The sequence below is a fragment of the Canis aureus genome, chromosome 18 (genome assembly GCF_053574225.1).
Source record: "Canis aureus isolate CA01 chromosome 18, VMU_Caureus_v.1.0, whole genome shotgun sequence".
Classification (NCBI taxonomy): domain Eukaryota; kingdom Metazoa; phylum Chordata; class Mammalia; order Carnivora; family Canidae; genus Canis; species Canis aureus.
This window is the reverse complement of record NC_135628.1, coordinates 2469734-2491218: the sequence shown is the minus strand read 5'-3', so window position 1 is coordinate 2491218 and position 21485 is coordinate 2469734. Positions and strand designations below refer to the sequence as shown.

Here is a 21485-nt window from a genome sequence, read left to right as displayed (position 1 = left end):
CCCTGTGACCAATGAATTTCATGATACTCTCTCCCTACTTAATGGGGAGAAAAGGATTTTCGGAACTGTAACTTAGATACTGTTGGTTGGGCTTTCATATCTAAGAAAGCTTTCTTTGACATTTTGGAAATTAGGATGGGTTCAACAAACCTGGAAAATTAAAAACAAAACAAAACAAAACAAACATAGGACTGCCAAATCAATACTAATGGGCTGAAGAAAGTCAACTAGAGAAGTCATCAGACTCCTTGATAAAGTGTCAAGAAAGTGCATTAGGATGTGACCAGACCTCAGCAGCAGGAAGACTTCCCGAGAAAGTACTCGTGGGAAGAGACCATGTGGCACTCACCCAGCCTGCGCAGACTCATCGTAGGAAGCCGGCAGACCAAGTTCCTACCACAGAATCTGCTAGTACCCTCTCCTAGACCAGTTTGGGGACAATAGCAACGCAGTGTTTTTCTAGAACTGTCCAGAATTCTGGCCCCTACTCGAACCCTGTAAGACTAGCGGCCTTTTACTTCTTCAGGCATGACACATGTGTGCTTGATGACATGAACTCTATCCAATTTTTTCTAGTCAACTACTCTCCGTAAAAGTGCTCATTTCCCTTAAGCACTTTCACTGGGCTTCCGTGAACGATACTTAACGCTTCTATCAGCTTTCTTAAATGCACAGCAACCCAGCAGATACCACACAGCCTTAACTGAACTGAGATTTTTTTGTGTGTCACTTCTTCTATTCCTGCCACAGTTATAGTTGGCGAACCAGGATGTCCGGTCAGTTGGTCAGCATCAACCCTAAGAGATTCACCCATTGCCACCTGATGGAAATTGATTACAATTAAACAATTAGGTAATATTGCCAAAGTGGAGTTTTTGTAGGTGCATCAAAGTTGCACATGTTGAAACACAAAGAAGGAAAGAATTCTAAAAATGTCTAAATACATCAACAATCAGTTTATGTAGTTCCAAGGGGGAAAGGTCGGAAATGGTATTTGTTTATTCCAAAAATTTAAATACATCCTTGGCTGTAAAGTCCTAATACACTATTAAGGAAAACTAAAAGTACATCCAGCTTTAGAAGTTTAAAAGATAAAACCATGTTTTTTTTTTTTTTTTCATGTGCCTTAATGTGTCTCACAAGAGATGGAAATCCAGGTGCTTCTGGTTTCCATACCACTTTTCTTTGCACCTATTAAAATTCCAATTTTGCTTTGAGAGAAAGAAAAATGATTCCACTTCTAGGATTATTTAGCTAGCTATGTGATGCAGAGGCAATTTTCAGATTTGCATTCTTATCACTGCTTCTGTAAGCTCAATTATTTTAACAAGGTCTTTCCAATTTCCCCTAATGTTTTTCATAACTACCTCGAGCTTACGTTTAAATCAAAACTCATTTTTGAAATAACGTATTTCTCCTAGACTTTTGAAGCTTTCAACATCGTACTTGTGTGGAGTTCCTGTTTCTACATATTGAAGTTTGGTACAAAGATTTTCTTTTTCCTCCGGTGGGTTTATTAAGCTACGGCCAAGTCATTAATGTAAGTTTTAGATTTACGTTTAACAGGATATTTTGACATCATGTTGACATATTGGCTCCTTATTCCAGTTAAAACCTTAAAACGGTAAAGTTTCAGCAGTTATGCAAGATAAGTGATTTCTAGAGATCTGCTTTACAACACAGTGCCTAAAGTTAACGATATCGTCATGTACACTACAAGTTTCGTTAAGATGGTAGTTCTCATGTTGTGTTCCTAACAACAACAACAAAAAAGCCGAGGGGTAAAGCTTTCCATTTGACAAAGAAATGGTACAGTTTTTTTTTTTTTAATTTATTGTACTGAATTACTATACTTGATGTTCAGTATTTTTAAAAAGCAGATTATGAGATATTAATTGCAGGTCATCTTTAAGTCATTTATATATTCAGTACTTTATTGAAAAGAAATATATCTCAAACTTCTTTAAGAATCTGTTGGGAATACTTATATCAATCTGTTTTATGCTGAATGGCAAGTGTCCTTGGAAAAGTAAAACCATCCAAACATGGCACCAAACCCTCACGGATGCATTAATCTTAAATTAGATGATTTTATGTTAGTATCTCATTGACTTTTAAGATATTTTGACTACAATGTATATGCGTCATACCTAACAATTAGCAAGTTTGTGTCCTTTCTTGTAATTACTTGCTTCTCCCAAAAATCTGTTGTGCTCTCTGAATTCAACTGGGCACAATGTGAGTTATATATCTTTTACTGAGAACATCTCACTCTAATTAAAAATACCCATGTTGGTCCTAATATGAGTTACAAGTTACAAGTTACCAAAGATTCAGAGAAAGGTTTAGTGAGACAGATTGGCTTTCATTCTTAAACTTCATCCCAGTTTGATTTGTGTGAATCTGTGATTTGGCTGAGATTACAGTACACAGCTTCAGAAATTAAATTGTCTTTGGAGATTATTGCTACTGTGCATATGTAATTAAGTGTACTCATTATTGTCTATAAAGCTGTAAAAAACCTGCAGTTTTATGGGAAGAATATAAACCCAATGATTTCCAATCAATCAGTTGCGGAGAGTTCTGAGATGTTCCAACCATTAGTTTTGTGAAAAACTTTAAGAAACACAATATTCCCGCAGTCAGCCTAGATGTATAAAGTAGTAAAAGCTACGCCATATTAATTAAACAAGCATTCATTAAGCACCTGCTGTGTGTTTGCCACCACGTACTCTAAGGTGTAAGAGAGTTATGGGATGTTAGATTTGGAGAGAACTTCAGAAAAAGTCTTGGTTCAATTTTCCTACTTTATTTTCAAGACCTAGAAAATACGAATGATTTAAGTTCTCACATCTAAAATTAGCATCAGCACTCAAATTAGAACATACAAGAAAAAACACAATTAAAACGAGTGAACCTAAGAGCTCAGAGTACGTGTTGAGTTGCCTAAAGATAGGAAAGTGTAACCGTACAAATTATACAGTTATGCCATAGGAAGGAAAGTCAAGGGATGATTAAACGTAAAATCCAATCTTACTGTTATATCTAGATCACAGTCCTCATCTTTTTCAGAAATAAGATCAGTCACTTTTACTGATTCCATGTGAAAGATAATTCTCCGTTGATTAAGGTCATTCATAATGACAGAAACATATGCTGAATTAATACTTTTTTAATACTTTACATTTAATCATAACATGAGCACAGCTCCTTCATGTGTATGCAACCTACCTGTTTGCTCTAATGGTAATGCTTACTAAGCTCTTGTGGCTTTGAAAATCCCTTTGAAATAATTCCCTGGTGATCTAAATCCATAGGTTGGGAACCAAACCAAAACCCATGAGATAGTTCTTCCTTCGGTGGCATATGCAAAATTTTTAGCACTTGAAGACTCTCTTGAAGGCCTCGTGTCACAAAGAATAAGGCAACACATTTTGTCAATTTGAACAAATAAAATTTATAGATAATGTAGCGTACCAGATTCAAAAGATGGCTTTCAACCGATTGTATTGCTCTTGGAGACGATGCCATGAACATTTATAAATAAACGGAGCATCATTAATACATCTCATAGCGATCTAGAAATTAAACAGACTAACCCTATGTCAGCGTACGGTTGACTTCAAATTTTGTAAATGCTATTTCCATTTTAATTATTTACGTGTAATTGAAGACAATTCTATGCTACCGTTATCAGCGCTCAATAGATTAGCATAGTTTACCTTTCGCCTCCTATTTTTCACCCTCTCCTTCCTTATAGCATTGCTGCATGGAAGCATTAGATCATTTAGTTTTACGTTTTCTGAGTTCTGGTTCCCTTCCATTAGCCTCGTTATTAGAGATGATTCTAATACCTTTCTTCCTGAATGAACTCTAAGTTTGCTATTCGTTGTTTCTTTTTCTTGTTTCTTACAGGACTCTAAATATAATCTCAGGCATTCCTCCAAAATTGCCATGAAGTAACAAGGGAGTAGCTGTAGAACTATTTTTACATTTAAAGGATAAATTGTAGAATAGTAATACACTGTACCAAATTACACTTTCCTTAAACAAAAATTTAAACCAAAAATAGGACACAGACCTTCCATTTGCTATTCTATTCCATATATCTCATATATTACAGTAGACTTTCTTATTAACATCAGGCATAGGTTCTGGGCTTTTAAACTTCTTCATAAGGTAGATAAGCTTATCAAAATACTAGCTCTGAAACAGAAGGAAAATGGAATATAGAAGCAATTCTTTCTCACTTCTAAAGGTAGGCCACAATAAATAATACTATAGTTAATTTGCCTAAAATGTGTCATGTTTTTATATCTCCTTCCTACATTAAGATATTGAGAAAGAAAAAACATGTCCAAATCATTTTAGAAACATTTAAAAATATCCTTTAGATAACTGTATTTTATATATTTCATGAAACTAGAGATAAGATTTAATGTAATTATATCTCTATAATGTGAAATTTTACTAGAGAAATATTTTGTTCTCCATTTGATGTAGTAGAAGAAGCCACATAATCAATAATCAATACCACACTTCATATTTCTATCTAAATATGCTAAATAGCATCATATTATGTTTTAAGCCATGAAAATTTTTTTTGGCATACAGATACGAGTTGGTTAGCATTCAAAAGGTCTTGACACCCACCAATGCCAATATGTGGAGAAGGGGGGATTTCACCACACATACAACAAGATATGCCCCAGATACCAACTGGATGTTCAGCTCGATTTTGACACTGTCCACAGGTTAAGGGTTCAGTCCTGCAAGTACTCCCCTCCCCAACTCCACCCTCCACCACAACCCCCCTCACCTTGGCCACTTTAGATTCCAGTTGCAAGTTTAGGTTGTCACCTGTGATTCTGACTGACTGTCTGGAAATCAGAGGCTTCCATGTTCCCCTCCTTAGTTTTGATTAGCTTACTAGAGAGGCTCACAGAACTTGGAGAAATATTTACTTACTAGATCATTGGTTTATTATAAAAGTACATAACTCATGAACAGAGAAGTGGAAGAAATGCAAAGGGCAAGGTCTGTGGAAAGGGCGCAGAGCATCCATCCCCTCGCCAGGCATGCCATTCCCCCCATATCTCCATGTCTTCAGCAACCTGGAAGCTCTCTGAGATCCTTCCTTTTGTTTTTGTTTTGCTTTTTTTGTTTTATGGAGGCTTCATTACAAAAAAAAAAAAAAAAAAGATTGATTAAATCATTGACCATTGATGATTGAGCTCAATCCTCAGCCCCTCCCTTCTTCTTCAAGGAGGTCAGGGGCAAAGAGTGGGATGGATCTGAATGTTTTAATCCTCTAATCTCATGGTCAATTCTCTTGGCATCCAGCCTCAATCCCTGGGTGCTTTCCAAAAGTTGCTTCATTAACATAGCAAAAAATAGCTTTATTATTCTCCACACTTAGGAAATTCCTAGAGTTTTGGAAGTAGTGAGCCACGAACCATGAACGAAGACCAAATATATACGAGAAATATATTTGGGTCATCTGAGTGCCCAAATATGCATTTTTCTTATAAATCACAATATCACAGCATTGAATATTGAAATACATGTATTAGTTTAGGCTATGCAAATACGGAAGTAAGAAAACCGTGTTTTAGATTCACAAAAAATATACTGAAATTAAAAATCCTTGAGTCAGTCACTCTGAGTGGTTCTGTCAGTTTGAGCTCTTTTGTCAGTTGGTACCACTGAAATGATAATAAACATTGAGTAATTTTAGAACTGAATATGTTCCGGGCACTAGAGACACGCACAGCTTGAGTAGGTGACTGACATGTAACAGTAAGAAGTGTAATCTTGAATTATATAGGGGTAAGGGGATGCCACAGAGGAAAGAGCGGTCACATCTGCAGAGGGGAATTAAGGAAACCTTCACGAAGGAAGGGTCACTTAAGTAGGGTCTGGTAGAAAGAATATGCCTGGTGTTCAAGATCGGAAAGGGTCCGAGGACTAACAGATGCAAAGCCTTTAAGTGTGAGAATTTGGTATGGCTTTGTGTTTCAGCGTGTGTGAGAAGCTTATCTTGCAGCCAGTGCAAAGCCACGTGGGCAGCAAATTAGGGAAATACCTCTTGCTCTACAAAAGGATTTTTACTTGATCCTGTCAAAGTCGGGGACTGGCTAAAGAATTTCAAGTCAAGAAGTAACAATGTGGCTGTACTTTGGAAAATTGATTGAAGTGGTTTGGAATTGAAAGCAGAAAAGCCAATTAAGAGTGTATTGTAATGGCTTAAAAGGAAGAAAATGAGAATGAAGACGTAGTCAAGTAGAAAGACAGCACCTTTAGAGAGTAGAAGCAAAGGGTAGAGTGACTGAGGGAAAATGGGAGTTGGTGGGAGGAAGGTGATCACTCTCTCTAACCTGGCTGACAGATTCAGAGTAGAACAAGACAAAGAATCCAAGGACAGCAGTTCTGTTGATGAAGAAGAGTCCATTTTTGAGTATGTTTGGAACCTACAAGGAAATGCTTCATGAATGAGTGAAGGATTATTCAGTGTGCTTGTGTTGCTGTGGTTGGAATCCATGTCCAAAGGGCAATTTTCGAGAGTATCCAATCCAGGGCACCTGGGTGGCTCAGTAGGCTAAGTGTCTGCCTTTGGATGGAGTCATAATCCCAAGGTCCTGCGATCTGGTCCCACATTGGGCTCCCTGCTCAGTGGGGAGCCTGCTTCTCCCTCTCCCTCTGCTCCTTCTCTCTCTCTCTCTCAAATAAATAAAATCTTAGAAAAGAAAAAAAAGAAAAGAAAAGAAAAGAAAAGGACAAAGAGAGTACTCAATCCATGGTACCTTTCTAGCTTTGCATGCTATCATTTCCATTCACGTATTCATGCATTCATTAGTAAATTTATTCAAGAGATTTCAATAGATGTTTGTAGATTTTGCTAGGTTGGCACATGATGCATCATTAAAGACCACAGTCCAGACTTCCACTATTTTAATTTAGCAGGGAATACTAAGAAGTAGGCTAACAATCAGAGTATTGTGTGGGAAGCACAAATTGCATCCAAAAACCATAGCTTATTGTTTAATTTGCATTTATGTGATTATTAGGACAAACATTTAGATAATTATTACATAGTTGTATTTCTATCTTTGGCTTTCCTGTGTACATCATTAGAATATTTATTTGTTAGAAAAATTCATGATTTTGAACACCATTTGTCTAAGGTCTTTATTTTTGTGATATTAGTAAGCTTTGTTTATTGAACGTTTTATTGTCCTTCATAGTTGATATTTAAATATTGCTCATTGTTTGTATTCTGTTATTAAAACTATAATAATGTGTTTATACTTTAAATAAAAATATACTTCAGAAATGGAGATTATATATGTGAAAGTGCATCGCTTGTGCCTAGCAGAGAAGGCACATCCATGCTTTTCATTTCCGTGTTTTTTGCCTTTCCTTTCTAGTCCCCTCCACATATGCTGTCTAATGTTCTGTTATGTCCAACACACTTGCTCTTCCATACTTCACTGTTAAGTCTTTGAAAGAAGAAACCAAATTTGGGATGTCTTTCTGTTCTCATCGATCCCTATCATTATTAATCATTTACACAATAAGCATTTATTGAGCACCCAAAACACGACATTCAGGAGATGCTGAGATACATGAAAATATGCCTTAAGCTCATTACAGAAACTCAGAGGAGGTGACATTTATACTAATCAGAAAATAAGAGGAGGAAATTGCTCAAAAATGCCCATAAAAAGTGGGTAATGATATTACAGGTAGAGAGAATAAGTTTAAAGATTCATAAGCATTAAATGATAAGTATGTGGGAGGCAATAGCTCCGTGTGGCCCGAGAACTGCACGTGTAGAAGAAAGTCCTGTAGGCTGAGAAGAGAGACTATGTCAGATGGCGAAAGGTTTGTTTTGTCTTAGCAGTTTAAGTTTTTTGGGGGGGATTCTGTTTATTTGTTAGGTATTGAGAGGTGCCAGTTATTTTAATCAGGAGAATGATATGAGCACACAGTTTTAAAGGGTGTGCTCTTTCCATATAAGACAGAATGGACGGGGCACCTGGGTGGCTCCGTTGGTGAAGTGTCTCCCTTCAGCTCAGGTCGTGATCCCGGGGTCCTGGTATCGAGTCCTGCATAGGGTTTGCTGTTCAGCGGGGAGTCTGCTTCTCCCTCTGTCCTTGCCCCTCTCCCTCCCCCCTGCTCGTGCTCTCTCTCTCTCTCTCACATGCACTCTCTCAAATAAATAAATAGAATCTTAAAAGGATGGATTGAAGAGAAGAAATGCTGATCACGTTAGCACGTAGTTATTTTCATGCTAAATGGAGTTATTAAACTCTATTCATGTGTGTGCTCGTGTCTTTTGTGTGGTTTCCAAAAAAAAAAAAATGCATGTTGAATATGCATGTTTTACAGGGAGGCCTGCAGGGTGTTTGGTAAGGATACAGAACTTTTATAGAAAGTGTACTCAATTGGGACAGGTTAGTACCTACCTGTGTTGGTGGAAGATGATTATTGAGTATTGAGACCAGGATGTTAGCTGAAGAGGAATGGGGAGAGGAGAGTAATTTATATCTCCAGAAGTCAGTACTTCCATTTTAGCAACCACCTTTGTTTGTCTTCCATTATTTTTGGTGTTATTGAATGGTAATTACTAGTAGCATGTTAAATAATGTGTAAGATGAGGTAAAGTAGATGGGGTCACTGAAATGGGTGTTTTAAACGTGGAAAACTATACTAGGATTAGGGATCTAAAAATTAATGACTAAAATTAAAATGAAACAAAGCAAAAACCGAATATTTGTCAAGCAGCGCAGTTGTGGAGTTTTATGTTTTCAATCTGGGCACGCCAAGTATGCTTTTTGTGAGAACTGTTTCTTCAGAACTACAAATGACAAGTTGATTTTGAACAAATGAGTACAAGAAACATTTTAAGAATATCTGTTGAGTTGATGGAAGCTACAAGGAGAGGGTAAGTGATTAAGAAGTGGAAAATAGGCAATTTGGAGAATAACAGAAAAAAAAAAAAGACTGATGGAATGATCTAATCCACACTCTAAAGGTTTTGGAACCTAATCCATCATATGAAGTTTTTATAAGGTCCTAAGGTGAGGCTATCATAAAACATATGGAATAATTGTGAAGTAATAATTTACTGGAAAGGGAACTAGAAGTGGGAGGAGGACGTTTCATGACCATGATTGAGAGCTCAGATTAATTGCCCGTATATTATTTATTTGGTCATTGTTACATTTTTCAACATAATAACTTGACAAAGAATCTTTACTTCTCTGAAAACCAACTTCAGATTTTACTGTAAACCTGTGTGAGACAGTCTGAAACATCCATTTTGCCTTTATTCAATTTCTGTTACTAAGTCAAGAAAATATAATTTCCAGTGAAATAAGTCAGCACTGCAGTGAAAAAAATATTTTATGAAAACAAAATTGATACGGAGCACCTGGCTGGCTAGCAACCCTTGATCTTGGGGTCTTGAGTTCAAGGCCCACACTGGGGTTGATGTGTATGAAAATTTAAATAAATAAATAAATAAATAAATAAATAAATAAATAAATAAATAAAATTTTAAAGGCTGATATCAACACAGTACATAAAATGATCTAGCTCATAGCATGTTTTATGTCAAATATAAGCTACCTTTATTTAATAGGCTTTAGAAATGTAAAGAAATTCAACACTCGGTTGTTCTCAATTCCTTATTTCACAGATGAGGAAACTGAGACCCAGGAAAATTAAGTGCCTCCCATGAGGTAGGGACAAAAATCCAACTCCTTTCCCTTGTCTATGCTTTTTTCTGCCACACAGCCTTGATGTGTACGTCATATGTTAAAGATTATTTTTCAATGAAATAGTTCATAAAGCAAATAAAATGATTTCTAGTTCCAGTGTGTCTCGAGATTGTTATTCTAGTCCTGGAAAGTTTAAACAGATGTTATGTGTATGTAACAGGCAATTTATCCACTTAAGGAGAGAAATAAACATTTTGCTTTTGCCACTGATGTAATCTAACATCTAGAAAATGTTCATATCCTGTTACCTGGGTGTTAGGTCACAGTGAGAATAGAAGGTGCCATCCTCTCTTTGTTCACTGGTTAGTTAGCAATATCTTCTGTGACTTGAGTAAAAGTCACATTATTGGCAGGTATACAATAACTTTGTGGTAACAAATCATTTGCTCTCATAAATGGCTTTTAGGTGTTAGATCAACGAATTCGTGGCTTTTTATTTAATGCCATTAAACTGAAACTTTTAGACCAAATTCTAGATGTTACCAAAAATAATCCTTTACTATAAATTATAGGTAATTTCCTGACTTGTAATAAAAAATAAAACAGTTCCGAAGCAAGGTCATTTATCAGCATTTTGGCTTTAATTAATGGGTTAAAATAATGATCCGGAAGAAAACTTAGTATTTCAAAGTAGAGGTGGCCATTTGAAAATGACACTGTCGGCTTGGTGTGAGACCATCGGAGATGAACACAGACGCAGTAGTGTTGACGTGTGCTTCCATGTGTGGTCGACCTTTGGACGTGAAGCATCCCAGTACTCAGAGTAGGGAAAGAAAGCTAGCATCAAAAAGAAGGCAAGAGAATAATAGCTCAATTACCAGTGAAATCAGGAACCCTGGTTTTCAAAGTTTCTCTTAATTGTACAAACTGACTTCTTGAGAAAACACAAGTTTGATAAATGACGTGTGGTTGGGCTCACGTGCAAACTGACAAATGAAAGCATCTCTGGGCACCTTCTGCTTTCTCAAGTTAATATATTATTAAACTATCATTTATATATAAACTTAAATATATTGGGTAAATAGATGACTGGCAATTAATACTTGAACGTTTCCTTGATTGGGAAAGAGGACTCAGAACACCTGTGTGCTGATGTTGCCGCTCTTCTCTTGAGCTGCCTGAGAAGGGCACTCTGATAAATTGAATGTGACCTTTTTAGCATCGCTCAGTGATAAATGTTTCATTTCTTTATGACACAGTGGAATCAAAAAAGTGGTATTTGTTTTATACTCTGATCATGGACATTGGGCCCAAACAAAACAAAACAATAAAGAAAGAAAAAGTGGAAATTTCTGACTTCACTCCAAAAAATTCAAAAGGAAAGTTGATTACGTGTAATATTTACACTAATCTACTTCTTTAAGTGACTTGTTCAGTTACAACAATATGCATAAATGCGCATGATCATCCATGTCTATTTATAGATGTGGAAGTAAAAATCAAGAATAATTGGCAGTCTGCTATTTTGGGGAAATATATTTTATTTGGTCTCCCAACTGGAGAATCAGAAGAGAACTCTTTGAGGAAGTTGCATGGATAATTATAATCATCTCCTACCAGAATAGAGATTCAATATTTAATTTTTTGTTCAATATTTATTCAATTTGTTCTCTCACATGTTTTGCAAATATGTATGGAGAGTCTATTTGTTCATCTTCTCTCTTACCCACAAGAGTGTAAACTGCAAGAAAACAGTGACGTGGCCTGCCTTGATTACTGCATTGTACCCTGCACTACTAACTACGCCTACACAGTAACAGGCCTTCAATACACATTGATGAATGAATGAGCGCCAGTCTCTGGACCGTGTTTTAAGTATGGCCTGTTGTATTAATGTCCAGCTGAGAGGGTGGAGCTAGGATAAAAAAAATCAAATACTTCATCAATAAATATTTAAAGATAATTGTGTGAAAATGTTACTCTTGGTTGATAATGACTCTCCCACATTGCCATGAAGTATGCAGGCTACAGGCTCACCAAATTGCTTGAGTTTAGGGCTCAAAAAGAGAAAGGTAAAGAAAATGTAGTCTAAGAAATCCTGGAAGTTTATATTCTAGAATTAAGGTTGTGAATTTGCATATAGCTACTTAACGGTGACCTATTAGCATAAAAAGCCTTTAGAGATTGCAGGTAGTTATTACACAAGAGCTACATTAAACCTTTAAGATGCAGATGTCCCAGCATATGAGTTTTCGGACTCAGCTCCAGGAGGACAGGTTAGTGATCACTAAATTCAGAATGTGTTTGTAAATGTTTTCATCTCCACGTTTGTGTAAAATGTTTCTTATTACACACTAGTTAAGGTTTACAATTCTGTCTCCTCCTCCTGCTCCTGCATCGGAGAGTTACTCGCCTAACACTGTCCATAGGAGGATTCACTGTTTCGAGACTATCAGCGAAATTTCGGTTGCTAGAATCAGCCCCAATTGCAGCAACTAAAGATATTGGTAAATTAATAGAATCATAGGAAATAATAAATTCTAAGGTGAGGGACATGACATATTCTTTGACACCTTTGTAGCCTTGGTTGTATTGACTCACCCCTATTCCATTATGAAGGAATGGGAAAATATCCAAACTCAGATTTTTGGAAGTAGTATGGAGATAATTCCTGTCACTGGAGAAGGTGACTTCTTTGAGAGGGTTATAGACATAACTATCTCTTCTAAAAAAAACTAAACTGTCCCAGGTCATTTAAAAGTTTTTGGAATTTATTTTTTAATTGAATTTATCTATAAAACTTTGAGAAAATAATTTATTACATAATATGATTAGCTTCCCACCGAGGCCTTTCGTTTTTGGGTGTGTATGAGAGCATACATACCACAGCAACTGCGTCTCTAAGTATACAGACGTAGTGTTGTCCCAGATCTCGCCGAGCACCTACCAAGACATGTATTTTAATTTCACTCCGTTACTCCCTGTAATTTTCCCACCTGCTACAGCCCTTGTATTTATTTGTATTTTATGATGTAATATCAGGGCGTTCCCAACGGGTCTTGGTGGTGGCGTCCTTCAACAGCTCACTCTCTGTCACTAGAATTTCCATTGCTTAGTTACAACAGAATATAACACAAGCTCTTTGAGGTGTTAGAAGAAGACTTCCTAAGTGCCTGGACACTCAAATTCATTATTAACTTTTCTACTCAATATTTGATAATATTTGTAGATAATATTTATAGAATACGTATTTTGTGTTAGGCTCTCTGCCTCGTCTCGTTTAATTTTTAGAACCACCCTATTGGGTAGATACCATCGTTATTCTCACGTGATAAGTGAGGAACTTGGTGGTTTTGAAGTAATTTGGCAACATCTGGTATATAGTAGAGCTGGGAATCTAACCAAGGTTATCTCTTTCCAGTGTAAGCATGCATAAGGTCTGCGCTCTGAATACGTGGATATGAGGAATTACAGCCTCACGAGGAGACATTTTATCTTACATAACAAGTGAATGAATGACTGCGTGAATTGCCCCATAAAATGTATCTCAACACTAAAGGAAGGCAAGAAAATATTGTCAAGATAGGGAAAATTTCTTATCTATAGGTTGCTTATCTTTGATTTTCACATTTTGATTCTTAGCTTCAGGATAGGAAAATAATTTTTAAGCTTATGTATAAGAAGCATAGGCATATTACAGCCTTTATTTTCCCTCGAGTATTAGGAGTCTAAATATACATTCGAGGGGCACCTGGGTGGCCCGGTCAGTTAAGCCTCCAAGTCTTGATTTTAGCTCAGGTCTGATGTCAAGAGTTGTGAGGACAAGTCCCACATTGAGCCTGCTTAAGATTCTCTCCCCCCTCCCCGCCCGTCACTCTCCTGATCTCTCTCCAAAATAAATAAATAAATAAATAAATTAATTAATTAATTCAGATTTGTTTTAGTGATATGTTCTTTACCATATAAATTATGTGAGTTAATAGATGATATATCAGTAAGTATGTATTTAATATTTGTGAAACTCAGCTTTCAGTACTTTTCAATATATCATGTTTTTATATCACTAATGTCATCTGGGAAATGCCATAAAAATATCTCACTATAAATTGTTCAATTGGTTACTTATTTGTCCTGTCATAATTCAGTTATGAATCCCCTTAACCTAGCTAATGGGCAGCTACTGTAATCTACTGTCATGGAAATAAAATAACATCATGTGGTAATATGAAACTAGAAGATAATGAAAATATAACTAACTTACTATGTATTTAAACCCATGCATACTTTCTGATTCAGAGCCTTAATATGAATTTTCCTTGCCATTTGAAAATGAAGTTACTTCTCCCAAGAGTTTATGCTGATGCTGTTTTTGTGAAAATACAAAATTTAATGAATTCTAAAAGGAGATCATTTTTGCTTTTCCCTATAGAAAAATGGAGGATTTCTGGCAAATAAAATAAGACATATCTTTTTCTGGTCATTTTATCTTTTCTGAACTAGCGCTCCTCTGTTTCTCAAGTCCTTTTTGACAATGAATGAACTATATTCTGAGCTCTGGTATTTGCAGTGATTTGAGAAAAAAATCTTCTAAACTTTCCTCAAACTGGCCACTCTCGATGTCAAATAATTGATTCTGTGTAGGCAGTGGAGGAAGTTCTTTCTGCTATTATCCACACAATTAGGAGTTTTAAAGAGTATAATGAAAAAAATTCTGATTTTAGGGATGCCTGGGTGGCTCAGCGTCTCCCTTTGGCTCAGGGCATAACCCCGAGGTCCCGGGATCGAGTCCCGCGTTGGGCTCCCCTGGAGGAGTCTGCTTCTCCCTCTCCCTATGTCTCTGTCTCTCTGCATCTCATGAGTAAATAACATCTTTAAAAAAAAATTCTGATTTTAGAAAAATGTGGAAAACACTTGCTGATTATGCTGCAAATTTGTCCAGACCTCACATTGTTTATTCATGACTTTACAAGCAGCATACTACAATTTATTTTACATCTGTAGATTATTAGGTAGAATGCTCCATTAAAATTCACCATTCAGAAGTATTTTTCATTTGTTACTCCCTTTTGTTTTGCAATACATAAAACAAGATCTCTGGAGGGGTTGTATTGATCTGTCTAGAACTACACTGGCTGGTGTGGAACCCAGCTCCCCATTCACTAGGTATTGGAGACTTGGCCACGTCGCTTAAACTTGTTAATGTGTCAGTTTCTTCCCCTGTAAAATTAGGATCATAAAATACCTACTCTAGATGGACGCTTTAAGGACAAAATGAGTCTTTATTTTAAATACTTAGAAAAGTGCCTGGCACATTAAAAAAAAAAAAAATCAGTAAGCATTAGCTCACATTACTATTTTCAGTATAGACTTTTTCCCTCCTTTTTATCAAGCTCAAGCACAAAGCTGATGAAATAAGCAAAAGGCACAAGAAATTGTGCTCATGCGCTCATATCAAAGTGATGGATGAGTTCCATTTTAAATTGTGAAAAATGATAGAACAATCATGCAGGTGCAGAGGAATTAATATATGGAGATATTTGGATATTTCATTATTTTTATGCTACTGTTTCCAAATAAAGCATGATGCTTTCAACACTTCAGAAAGGATTTTAAAACTAGATTATAAAGTATCAGTGTTGTGAACTATATAAAATCCACATACAAATGTAATGAAATTGAATTGAGGAATGAAACAGATTTTCAATCTATCTGAAGATAAAAATAACAAAATTAAATTGAAAATAACCTTTTATAAAACAAAAATTACATTGACTTCTGTTCTTTAACATTTTTAAAGTTTTTCAACAATTGAGTGACTTTTGTTCTTTAACATTTTTAAAGATTTCCAACAATGCCATTTTCCTGCATTTTAGCTTTTTACACTATTAGACTTTAACAGCCAGAATAGCATGAAACATTTAAGAAGATAACATTTTTCCAGATTTAAATTTTAATCATGTCATATTGAACTTTCTCACTTTTATTAGTAGAAATAAACAGTAACATTCAAGTAAATTAATATTATTTAAATTATAATTTAGTCTTTTTATGATTGTAACTTATAATGAAGAAGGATCAAGGTGTAAAGGCCCTTTTCTTTTTTATTCTTTAAAAAAATATTCTGCTTTAAATGGTTCTAAACTTTTAGTATTTTTCAAAATTATTTTTTCCTTGGCCTGGGTTCCTGGGTGTGTTTTTCATAAGAAAGAAAGAGAAGCAGACAGATAAGGCCAGAAAGGAAGGAAATCGAGGGAAAGGAAGAAAGGAAGAAGAGAGAGAGGGGGGAAAAAGTGTGTAGTTAAGGAAAGTATTTTGCTGGCATTTGTCATATTAACAGAAATAATCATATAAGTGTTTTTGCTTTGTTTTAGCTTTCTTAACATCACAAGTCACTGAAGAAATTAACAATGAGTGTAGCAGAGTAACTAGGCTTACAATTTATCTTCTCAAAACATATAAGTATTTGTCATGTTAAAAGAAAAATAGCACCATAATAAATTATCTTGTAGCTCCTCTGAAGTAAGTGAAAAAATCCAGAGAACTCTCAAAAGTCACCCTGAGGCTTTGGCTGCACATTTAAGTGCAATATTCTAAGTTCCAAGAATCAGACGTTTGACCGACTATACCACCCAGGTGTTCTGTTTTGTTTTTAAGTAAACCGTAGGCCCAGTGTAGTGGGACTTGAACTTACAACCCAAGATCAAGAGTCATGTGCTCTACTGACTGGGTCAGCCAGGCGCCCCAATTCTAAGATTGCAAAAATACCTTTAGTTTACCCCTTTCTAGCCATGGCCTCTCTTTCGTTTCTCCTTTTAAATTTCTTGTGTCCCATCCCTCTGCTCTGCTTTCATTTTATTTTATTTTTTTAACCCCATTAATCACCTCCTCTCTGGAAACACTGATGTGGTGAAGGCCGCCTTCTGTAGGCTCATCTTACCTGACCTATCTGCTGTTGCTTTTAACATTTTAAATACCAGCCCCCACCTCCCCCCACCCCGCCACCTGCAGCTCATTGAATTTAAGCTGATATCACTGATTATCTCCAGTGTCTACAGCAGTGGTTATCAGTAGAATGTAAAGTAAGCAACTGAATGGCAGAAGCAGCTCTTCATCTTCCATCAAACAGTAATAAAATAGTTACTCCTTAAAATACCAGAGAAATGCAAATATTTACGTTTGGAATCATCTTTTAGATGCTCCTAACTTGAAGCCAATTATCAGCTCTTTTGGTGGCATATTAATGCATATTTTCAACATTGTCAAACGTAAGACGTAAAGCAGCAAGCCATATATATTCTGTGTTTATAAATCAATGAGATTTATGAAACAGGATTGAGGGTACTAATTATGTCAAGTAAGGAAAAGTAGGTAGATCTGGCTGACATTTCTTGGAAGGTTCTTTGTTAAATGTAAGAAACCCAAATACAGATAGCTTTTCATTTAATCAAGTCGTGTTTCCAGTGTAAATGAATGGCTATTGAAGTCTTTATATCCCGTACTTTTCTTAAATGCTTCGCTGAATGTTTAATACTCTGGCCTCCCAGTTTGGAGCTGCTTTTAAAGGAGCCTTTCATAAAACTTGGGACAGAAACCTGCTCCAGACGACCACATGGAGGGTTGTACAAAAGAGAAACAAATTATAAAAGCTCAGTGTTTCTTGGTTGCTTAAAATTTCTCTCTTCCTCTTTCTTTTTACAAAAAAAAAAAAAGATTAATCAGTGACCTATTTTAGTTTCTAGAGCCTAACTAGTTGAAAATTTTAATGTAAAGGTTCATATGAAACCATTTAAGTGATTAATAAATAATAAATATTAAGAGAATTAGACAATATTTTAAAATCAAGCAAACAAAAATTTAGCCAAGATAATAAAGACAATGTATACACAATCAAAATTAGTTTCCTTCACATGCTATTTTAAATTATTATATAAATCAGTACACTCATCCATAGTTGCTGTGTAGTCTTCAGTGTTTTTGGTGTTTTCTAGAATTAATCTTTATGACAAGCATTCCCTGCAGTGTCTCTGTCCATTGGAAGGGCATGGGGGCTGGAAGAATGCAGACCTGGGTCCAATTATGTTTGAACCACTTAACGTATGTTAATTCTGATGTATTAAGACCATTGAAGCTCCACAGGATTAAGTTATCTGGAAAAGAGATTAATAATTTGTTCCTTGTCTTTTTCATAGGTTTATATTACAAGAAATACATGAAATAGTATTGGTTTCCAGTTTCAAAACAAGAGATTGTAACTACAAATTAATTGATGTGATTGTATTCAAATGCGACTTTACTACTTGGCTGGGTCCCATGAAGGGTTAGTGTCTTTCTACACTTGCAGATGGTTGCTGTCAATCACCAGAAGAAATGGATGATAAAACATAGACAGATTCTTAGAAACTCTACCCCATTTGTTGAAAAGTAGCAACCCAGATCTTAATGAAACCAACAGTTTCCAAGAAAGCATTTTAGGACCTTTGCCATATGGCACAGTTTGAAGGGTAAGAAAAATACAAGAAAAAAAATTTGTAAGGAAAATCTAAATATTATTTTTTTCCCCAAAAAATACAGTCTACCGATTAAATTTTGGCTCTCAGAAATGTAACTGATTATTTTACAATTATTCTTTTATTTTGATCCACACAGATATTTCAACTAACCAATTCCATCCATAGTAACGATGATACTAGATTCAGTAGAATTAGCTATTCACATTAATAAAAATAAGTTACCGTTGCCAAACTGCTACTTCATTTCATGCATTTCTAGACAATCTCTGAGGGCCATTTTCCAAAATACTTTCCAAAACATCTTTTGGCACTTCAGATCTTAACAACTTGTGAGTAAGTTTAAAAATTTTTATTTTAAAATGCCATGTAAATATAATCATTTTTAGTTTATGGAAATGAGTTATAATCAGAATTTTGTCTGCTGCAGTATTGTGGCGAGAAAAACTAGGTTCTTGAGATAATATATATATATATAATATTTTAAGCCACTTTTATTTTGTTTTCTCCTACAATGGACAGCTCTTTAAAAGGAACATACCTAAGTTTAGAAGAAGAAACGGGGTTTCATATCACGTGAGCATCAAAAGAGGTAAAAAAACAGCATGGTGGTTTAGCCCAAAGAATAATATATTCAAGCATCAAAATAGAGATTTTGAAGTATTTGACTCGATGCCATTTCAAAAAAACATAGGTCTACTATGTTTCTGTAGTAACTGACGTGTCCTTATAGGGAGATGGTAACTGTTCCTGACTTGGAGGATGCGCTTCCAGTAGTAAAAATTACCTTCTGAGAAGACACAAACGAGCCATTCAGTGACACTCGACTAAACCATATTTTCCATATTCTAGCGTTTGCCCTGAGGGTCTAGGCACCATAACTAGTGTGTGAAGGGATGTAAAGAGCCCACTGTGATCACTTGCTCTTCAACAGGGACATAAGGGTATGTATTGCACTTCATCTTAAAAAATTCTCACAGGTACTTGGGTCACCAGGGACCCAACGGGGTAAAATATCATGAGTCTTCCTAGTGTGTAAGTTCTTTAGGCATAAGATTTTAATCTGTGCCATAATAAATAAAGAAAAAAATAGCTTCTCCCTTTATCTTGACTCTTTCCCCCAGATTAGGATAATGTCTTGGGTTAGGAATCTATGGTCCAAGGTGGATGTGACAAGAACCAGAGGTGGACTGTGCCAAGACCCTGACAGGTCACACTCCTCCTCCACAGAAGAGATCAAGGCTGGGGGAGTAGAATGGAGTTTCAAGAAGTAATGCACGAGGTTGTATAGTGTTGCTGTTGCTCTGAGAATAGTCAGTAGAGGGGTGCAAAAAAGAAATGAAACCTTTAACCCAGAGAAGCAAAACCATACTCCAAAGAAGCATCGTCAGCATCACCACGAACAGCAGCAGCAGCTGCCACCACCATCACCATAACTGCAAACAGGCAAGAAGCCCACGGCAAAATGAAGACTTGAATTGACCTGAAGGATTTTAGGAAACCAAGAAAGAAGACCTTCATCCAACATAACTGGCTTTTTTTTTTTTTTTTTTTTTTTGAGGGCACTCTTTCTCCTGACATCAATGAGGAGGAGATGAGGAAACACCTTGGGTAATAGGGGATGACAGGTGAAGTCTTCATTCATTAGGATGAGGGCTTTGGCTTTATCCACTTGGAAACACCAACCTGAGCGGAAGTTGCCAAAGTAGAGCTGGAGACATGCTGCTCTGTGGAAAGCATCCGCATGTGCGCTTTGCTTGCCAGAGCACATCCCTTACGATCCCAAGCCTTCCTTAGTATGTTTTCAACAAACTGCTAGAAGAAGTCATTTCTGTGTTTGGCCAGGGAGAAAGGGCAGTGGTCATCGTGGAGGGTCAAGGAAGGCCCTCCAGAAAAGGCCTTGTTGACTTCTCCAGGAAGCCAGCTGCTTGGAAAGCTCTGGACAGGTACCATGAAGGCTCCTTCCTGCTAACCACAGTTCCTCGGCCTGTGCCTGAGGAGCCCATGGACCAGTTGGCTAATGAAGAGGGACTTCTAGGGAAGCTGCTTGTGGAGAACCAGCAACTTCACAGGGAGCGAGAGCAGCCACCCAGATTGACACAGCCTGGCTCCTCTGAGCCTGCGTATGCTGAGTGCTAGAAGGCTACTCGGGGTGAGAAGCAGCAGCTGGGGCAAGTGGGCCACTACGTCAAGGAAGCTCATGAGGAGCTGGAGCTGGGGATGGAGATGGAGATGGAGATGGAGATGGAGTTGGAGATGGAGATGGAGATGGAGATGGAGATGGAGCTAGAGATGGACCTGAAGCTGGAGGTGGAGATGGAGATGGAGATGGAGATGGAGATGAAGATGGATCTGGAGCTGGAGCTGGAGATGGCAATGGAGATGGAGCTGGAGATGGAGCTGGAGCTGGAGATAGAGATGGAGATGGACCTGAAGATGGAGTTGGAGATGGAGGTGGAAATGGAGTTAAAGATGGAGGTGGAGATGGAGCTGAAGATGGAGCTGAAGATGGAGATGGAGATGGAGCTAGAGCTGGAGATAGAGCTGGAGGTGGCTCGCCATGAGCCCCAGGTCATGCTGGTGACACAGGATTTGATGAGGCTCAAGAGGAACTTCGGAGGATGGAAGAAGTAGAAAAAAAAAAAAAAACAACTGAAGCTCGAGCAGGAGGAGGAGCACAGGTGTTGTGAGGAGATTTTGCAGGAGGAAAGGATGCAGCAACAGCAGGAAGGATTCAAGGGAACGTTCCCTGATGTGACAGAACAGGAGATGCGGATGGGCCAGACGGCGGTAGGAGGTGCTCTGGACATCTCCGGAGCCAGCTGGTACCCTGGCTCCTCCTGGACCTGCCGCCATGATGCCCGATGGAACCTTGGAGTTGACTCTCCCAACAACTGCATGCCTTGTCCAGTCTGCTACAAGGGAAGGAATTGGGGCAACTGGTGGAACCCCTCCTGCGTTCAGTGTTGCCATTCTGAGGTTGAATTTGCTCCAAACAAACGTCGCCAATACTAATAAAAATGTCAGTGTCCAGTTTCCCAAAATCCCATAAGAGAAAGACCCTTTTTGGACTAGCCTGAATTCTGCTCCGGAAAAATGTCAGGGATTCCTCCCAATAGTTAGGTCTCCGTTGCCTGTACTGCTCTGGGGGAGTTTGCTGGAGGCCGAGGGCAAGGGAGGGGAGATATTTAACAAATCAGTTCTGTGCAATATGTCATTTAATTAATTGATTCTGGTGGTGCACTCCTGAAGT

General features: G+C 37.2%; 1 protein-coding gene, 1 long non-coding RNA gene and 1 pseudogene across 10 annotated transcripts in view; all 3 read left to right on the top strand.

Annotated features, from left to right (window-relative positions):
* KCND2 (potassium voltage-gated channel subfamily D member 2) overlaps positions 1 to 21485 on the top strand; it is a 478528-nt gene that overhangs the window by 45305 nt on the left and 411738 nt on the right. The window lies entirely within an intron of this gene.
* Positions 1 to 21485, top strand: part of LOC144288497 (uncharacterized) — a 229494-nt gene that overhangs the window by 29108 nt on the left and 178901 nt on the right. For all 8 annotated transcript variants that reach the window (XR_013356359.1, XR_013356358.1, XR_013356360.1 and 5 more), the window contains exon 2: positions 1422 to 1540. This is a non-coding gene — a long non-coding RNA (uncharacterized LOC144288497). The remainder of the gene's footprint in view (positions 1 to 1421; positions 1541 to 21485) is intronic.
* On the top strand, positions 18747 to 21313 carry LOC144289222 (non-POU domain-containing octamer-binding protein pseudogene; annotated as a pseudogene).